This window comes from Coloeus monedula, assembly GCF_965178545.1.
Source record: "Coloeus monedula genome assembly, chromosome: 3".
In the NCBI taxonomy this organism is placed as follows: Eukaryota; Metazoa; Chordata; class Aves; order Passeriformes; family Corvidae; genus Coloeus; species Coloeus monedula.
This window is the reverse complement of record NC_138783.1, coordinates 117,297,809-117,304,467: the sequence shown is the minus strand read 5'-3', so window position 1 is coordinate 117,304,467 and position 6,659 is coordinate 117,297,809. Positions and strand designations below refer to the sequence as shown.

The 6,659-nt window shown below is 48.3% G+C and overlaps 1 protein-coding gene across 1 annotated transcript in view; it reads left to right on the top strand.

Moving 5' to 3' along the window:
* Positions 1–1,266: 1,266 nt before the first annotated feature.
* The window catches only part of DYRK1A (dual specificity tyrosine phosphorylation regulated kinase 1A), a 71,114-nt gene continuing 65,721 nt past the window's right edge, over positions 1,267–6,659 (top strand). The window contains exon 1 of the mRNA XM_082278542.1: positions 1,267–1,659. The gene's annotated coding sequence lies outside the window, so the exon portion shown is untranslated. The remainder of the gene's footprint in view (positions 1,660–6,659) is intronic.

Here is a 6,659-nt window from a genome sequence, read left to right as displayed (position 1 = left end):
CTGGATGCAATTCTGAGGGGAAAGGAGCTTTGCCTCAGCAGCTTGAGGCTCTCACACCTAGCCCACTTCTGGGGGTATATATTTTTTTTTCTGAAGGAAATGAGAAAAAACCTTGGACGCAATTCCAAGGGGAAAGGAGCCTTCCCTCAGCAGCTCGAGGCTCCCACACCGGGTGACTTTTAGTACGTTTTTTAACTTGTACTTGGATAATATATTGATTTTCTGAGGGGATGAGAAAGACCCCTGGATGCAATTCTGAGGGGAAAGAAACCTTCCAGAATTCTGTGACTCCCCCAGCAGGTCGGGGCTCCCACACCGGACGACTTTTAGCACATCTTCCAACTCGTTTTTAGGGGGGATATTTTTGAGCGGGTCGAGAAAGACCCGTGGACGCAATTCCGAGAGGAGAGGAAAGCAGCCTTCTCTCACCAGATCGAGACTTCCACTCCGGGCTACTTCCAGTGCCTTTTTTTTGAACGGTTTTTCGGGAACAGCTCGGCTTCCGAGGGGGCTGTGCCGGGCCCCGTCCCTCCCCACAGGCGGCGGGCGGGAAGCCCCGGCGGGCTCGGCCTCGCGCTCCCGGCGCCCCCTGCGGGCCGGGGCCGGCACCGCCTCAGCCGCCGGGTTCCCCCTCACCGGCAATGGCGGCCGCTCCCCTTCCCCGCCCCGCCGGGGCCATCCCGGCCCGCAGCGCCGCCGACACCGTCACACGCCGGAGGGCGGGCGGGCATGGATCGGGAAGGAGGGGGAAGGAGCCGTTGCCATGGCGAGCGCGGCCCGCCCTTGCTTTCCCCACGTCAGCGCCGTCTCCCGCCCGGCCGCGGGTGATTGACAGTTGCCACGGCAACAGGCTCGCCCCGCCGCCATTTTGTCAGTTGGTTTTTTTTTTTTTTAAATTCAAAAAAATATTCAAGATTAAAATAAAATAAAATAATAATTAAAAAAACAAGAGCAAAGCCCTCCATTTCCGCCAGAATCTCGGGGCTTGTTTTTTTTTTTTAAGTTTTTTTTTTTTTTCCTTCTCCTTCTTCCGACCTCCACCGCGAAAGGAAAAGGAAAAGAAGGGACGCAAAAAAAGTGCGCTCCGAGGGTCCCGCCGGGGATGCGCGGCCGGGCTTGAGGCGGCGGCGGCAGTGCGGGAAGCGAAGCCGGTTCGTGAGGAAGAAGGGAGGGAGGGAAGGAGGAGCGGGTGGGGAGGGAGGGAGGGGGAGGAGGTAGCGGCTGGCAGGCGGGGGAGGGAGGGAGGGAGCGAGGAGTTCCCGGGGGCTCGGTACGGCGCTGCGCTTCCCCCCATCCCCTCCTCCTCCTCCTTCTCCTCCTCCTCCTCCTCCCGCTCCTCCCGCTCCCCCCGCCGCTGTCCCCGCGCTCCCGGCCGGGGCTCAGGCCGCCGATCGCAGCCGAGCCGAGGCGAGGCCGAGCCGCCGCCGGGCGCTGCGCAGGTTTGGACCGCGCGCCATTTTGTGAGGGCAGCGAACACCCAGAGCCCGGCCGGGGACCCGCCGGGCCGCCCGGGCTCCCCTTCCCACCGCGGGCAGACCCGCGGCCCGAGGGAGGAGGAGGCGCCGCCGCCGCCGAGGCCCCCGGGGAAGAGCGGGAGGACGCGCCCGTCGCTCGCCCCGCGGAGGGAGAGGCCTCGCCCCGGGAGAAGCCGCCGCACGGGTGAGTGAGACGCTGCACCGCGGGACGAGCCGGGGCCGCCTCGCCCGGGCCCGCGGCGGAGGGGCCGCAGCGCTTCGCTGCCATCTTAGAGCGGGAGCGGCGGCAGGGCCGGGATCCATCCCCGCCCGCCCCTCCGCAGCCCGCGGCCTTTTTCCCCTTGGAGCGCGGCTGTGGCTTCCCGGGCCTTGGGAGCGGCGATGGAGGAAGGGAGCTCGCCCGGAGCTTCTCGGTGTTATGCGCAACGCCCTGCGGTGGGCGGGTGCGAGGGCTCGGGCCGGGCTGGCGGCGAGGAGGGCGGCAGGACTTGGAGCATCACCTGTTGTAGGGGAGGATTGGGATGCCCCGGCACCTGTGAGGGGCCGGTGGGGCGGGTGGGGAAGGTGGAGGGAGATGGGGAAGGAGTTACCTGAGCGAGGTGCCTGTCATCCCTTCGGTGGGGGTGGGGAGGAGGAGGGAGCAGCGTTGGGAATAGGCACAGGGACACGCAGGGACACACAGGCACAGGGACAGACAGGGACACACAGACACTCCCCAGGGAGGTGGTGGAGGCACCGTCCCTGGAGGTCTTTAAGGAAAGGCTGGACGTGGCTCTCGGTGCCATGGTCTGGTTGACAAGGTGGCCGTAGGTCGGACTCAATGATCTCGGAGGTCTTTTCCATCATTAATGATTCCCTGATTCCATATTTTAATAGCTAGCCGCAGCCTTTTAGGGATTCAGCTTTGTGTTGCGGGAGGAACTGGAGCCCTCCTCGGATACGCGGGGTGCTCCTCTGGAGTGGCCAGAGTTCCCTCCCGCCGCCGCGGGATCACAAAACGCATTTAAAAGTCCTGGATTTCGAAATTTAGAAATTGGCGTGTTTTTGAATTTCAGTCGGCTTTGAAGTTTTGGGTTTAGCCCGTCCAAAGACCACGTAGGGGTTCTTTGATCATGTATCTAGATTGCTGCTGTTTCTTAGTTCTCCTATTACTCCACAGCCATCGGGGGAAGTAAACATTTATTGTTATTTAAAATCAACAAAGACAGAGTAACCGACTCCCAACTAAATCGACAAGCGTGTTTTTGACAACCATCCTGGTTGAATCCGAATGAGAGTGTGCTGTTAACTTTTGCCAGGAGGTGCTTGCAGTCACACTGAGGTGGATGGAGTTTCAGGGGGGCCTGGATTTGTACAAGTTAACAACTTTTTTTTATTATCTTCTTGGTATTTCCTTACCTTTTCCTTAAGAAAGGTGTGTGAAGTTGAAGAACACATAGATGATATCTGGTGATAAATTAGCAAACATTTAGTTTCTGGTAGTGTTTAATCCCTTGCTTGTAACCAAGCAGAATTTAACTTCCCTCCTTGGAATAGTCTGTAGCCCTGAAAAGTTTGGGTAAACTTGTTTCTCTCTTTCTCCACGCCTCCCTCCCCCCAACCTCTGTAGGTTGGGTATTTTTGGAAAATTAATTATACTTTATAGAATTAGAATAATAACACTGAAAATAACTCTGAGCTAGTATTTGTTAACTATTATCTATATATATTTGGTGTGTGTATATATAGATACTTTTGTAGGCTACGCTTCATGTTTTTGGCTTACATGAATTATTTAGAACTAGACTGTTTTTATTTGCAGTCTGAAGTAGAATATGTGTGTGAAGTGTTAAATTTACATTTTCTGCTGTGAATTAAAAATTCTGTCCAAGTTTATGAAGCTTATTGAGTTTAATTCATGGGTTTGGAATATTCCTTGGGTAAGGCAAGTATATCTTGTTCAAAATGGAAGAGCGAGCAGGGTTTTCTTAAGCCAGGAGGGCAATAGGTCAATAGTTTGACATTGTTTCCAGGCTCACAGGTAGGGAAGCCAGTTGGTTACAGGAGCACCAAGTGTTACAGTTCCTGGATCAATACTTGGGTGGATTTAGGACTTGTCATTGGCATCCCCTCCCCCACGCTGGACAGTGACAAGGATAATTTTACCTAATAGCAGCTAAGAGTTCTCTGTTTCAGTGCCGATTTATGGGCAGGATTCTCTAGCTTGTGTGAAATAACGAGGGACTGACGGGGAATTTATCCATTTTGGAAGTCTGTGGGGTTGTGCAGACTGGGAATTAGCACACGATGGCCATCAGTGACTTGTGCAAACTGGTTGATAGTTTAAACAAAGTAGCAGAACACCACTGGTGTCCAGGAAAAACTGTGCCTTGTCGGAGCTTTTCAAGTGACATTTAATTAGGACAGACTTCCTTACATGTACCACATCTTAAAGTCATGCTTGAAACTGGACCACCTGCTCAGATGGTATGTGAAAAGAAAAAACATGCAAAAAACGGAGCCTTTATTTGCCATGCAGGCATTTCACAGCTTCATCTGAGCTCAGATGGGTGCTGATTTGAAGACTAAAACCTACTGGTACCAAAAAAAGCACTTTTTCTTGCTATAATTAGATTATCTTTTGGGCATTCCTCTTAAAACCTCTTCATGTCAGGTGTTCTTAACCCTGGCTGAGGGACTGCAGGTTGAAAGTTATGGTGACAACTTGTGTTGTTGAGTGAGAACTGCAGTCTGGTATCTGTTTAGCCTTTCTGTGGTAATTTTGAATGCCATTTGGAGAGCTTTTCCCCACACTGAAGTACAAAACTTTCTGATACCTTTGTTTTATGGGAGCACGGGAGACTTGTATAACTTCTGAAATCCTTTTGTAAATAGATCTGTTGTTGTAGAATAGGATTATTTACAGAGAACTGCTGCTTTTGTCTTTATGACTGAGTACAATACATTATTTGTTGAGTTTACAGTTTCATCTCTTCTTTACTAAGAGGCTGGTAGTTACAAAAAAAATTATGTAATAACTTTCTTGCTACTCAGACTTGAAGAAGTCTGATGTTTATGCAGTGAGAGTTCTTTTTTGCTCTAAGACTATTTGAAATAATACCAAAAACCTCTCTGAGTAAACTGCTTTTCTTGTGAGCTTCCGAGGGGAGAAAGAAGTAATCAAGAGAAGGGGATGCTCTTCCTTTCCTTTCTCACCTCCATGGGTCCTTCAAGAGGAGGCTTATGGGAACTGTAGTCTTGGGATGGCTTAAAAACACTAGAGAAACTTTGGAAAATTAAGAATTGTTACTTCCACAAAGACATGTTCCATATGTGGGGTTATCCAGTGCTGGCTCTTCAAGGTGACACAATGTACCAGTAGAATTGCAGTGATTATCCGTGGTTTTATCCGTCTTTTCCTCTTTTGGGGAAGGAAAGTAAAATTCTGCATTTGATTCTCATTTATCCAAGCATGACTGGAAAAATAACTGGACTGCCTTTGCTGGTACTAATGGATTTAATTCCTTCAGAACAGGCGTCTGGTTTGTCCTAACCCTTAGTTATGGCTCAGTTTGAAAGATACTGGCTTTATCATCTCCTTATTTATTCCAAAGTGTCCTGTCCTTACGATTTTCAGGGAGAATCCCCACTGAAGGGCCAGGGAAATGTGGGAGACAGTTCCCAGTCTGCTCTGCTTGCATCCATACAGTGGGAAAACTGGTGCTGGTTCAGTTCCCCTGTGTGAAGACAAAATCAGTTAAATCCCAGCTCTGAATTTTGCAAAAGTGGGAAATGGTTCTGTAACTGAAATACCACGAGCTGACACCTATTTGTAAACATTCTCCATGCAAAGTTTCCAGGGTCTGGTTAGCACCAAATACCTGAAAGTGAAACTGAGTAAATGAAAGTAAAATTAACTCTATTAAGTGTCAGTTTTGTTCCAGCTGTGAGAGACCAAGCTTTCAATTGATGTGTTACATGTGTTACATAAAGTTCCAAAGCCTCCAAGTATTCTTTCCCCCCCCCCTTTCTTTTCCCCCAGAGGCAAATAAAAATAGACTGTGTTGTGAGTCAGTTAAAGGAATAGTTAATAATACATTAATACCTCTTTGTGTTGAAAAGTTTCCTCTTTCTTTTTAGTAACTGTTTGGATGGTGAAATAAGAGAGGGATGGAAATGTACAAATTGATTTCTGATGGCAGTGTCGTTCCTTCAAAATACAATGGGAAAAAATTGAGAGTGAATTTTCTTGAGTTACTGGAAAAAAATCAAGTCAGTAGGATGACTACTTGACTAAATCATAGCTAAATAATTTTAATGTTTAAATTGAACTTGCCAGTGAAACTTTTAAATCCTCGTGTCCCAAAAACCTGTTCACTGGTTTTGTGGTTTCCTGCTTTCAAACACATTTCAGTCCAAATCCCCTTTCCCTGTATGTGTTCAGCTCGTAATTTGTGCTTCTGTGAACTCCATAAATTGTTAATAACTCATTAACTTTGGGCCTGTTGGAACATCCAGCATGTGCTTTATAGAGTTTTGTGCCCCTGATATCAGTTTGAGTTAAAACTCGAGGAAGGGGTTAAAAGAGGAGAGAAATATTGTCAGGGAAGGGAATGTGTTGCTACTTCCTCAGTTCTGTATTTTCCTGGTCACTGTGAGTTCCCTCACACTGATCTCTGCTCTGTCTGGTTGTAACAACAGCTTTTTCCCTACTTCCAGCTGTATAACCACATATATTCTTGTTTTTAAATGCAGTTTTATCAGAACTTACACATTAAATACATAGAGAGGGGGTGTGTGTGGTCACAGACAAATCAACTTCCATACACTCTTTCAAAATCTGATTGATACTGGAAGCTCAGTAACTTTCCAGGATCATGTCTGATTCTGGCTTCTTTACTGTTATTCTTTCCAACTTGTGGATAATTAGGCATTAATTTAATGCTGTGCCAGAGTTAGTGTTTGAAATACATTGATTTCTTTGTTACTGTTACAAGATCTCGGTAGTTTTCATTTCTATAGAAGTTACTCATAAATACTACAAACATTGGGTCAGTGTTGTGGAATAACAGCTTAATGCCCATTTTTTACCATGATCAGATGTTTGTAAGCTTAGAATTCCGTGCTCTTGTACTTCGGTTGACTTTCCTGTCAATGTCAGAGTGTGCATTCAGAAACTGAGATTGTTATGGCAGGCCCTGGGCA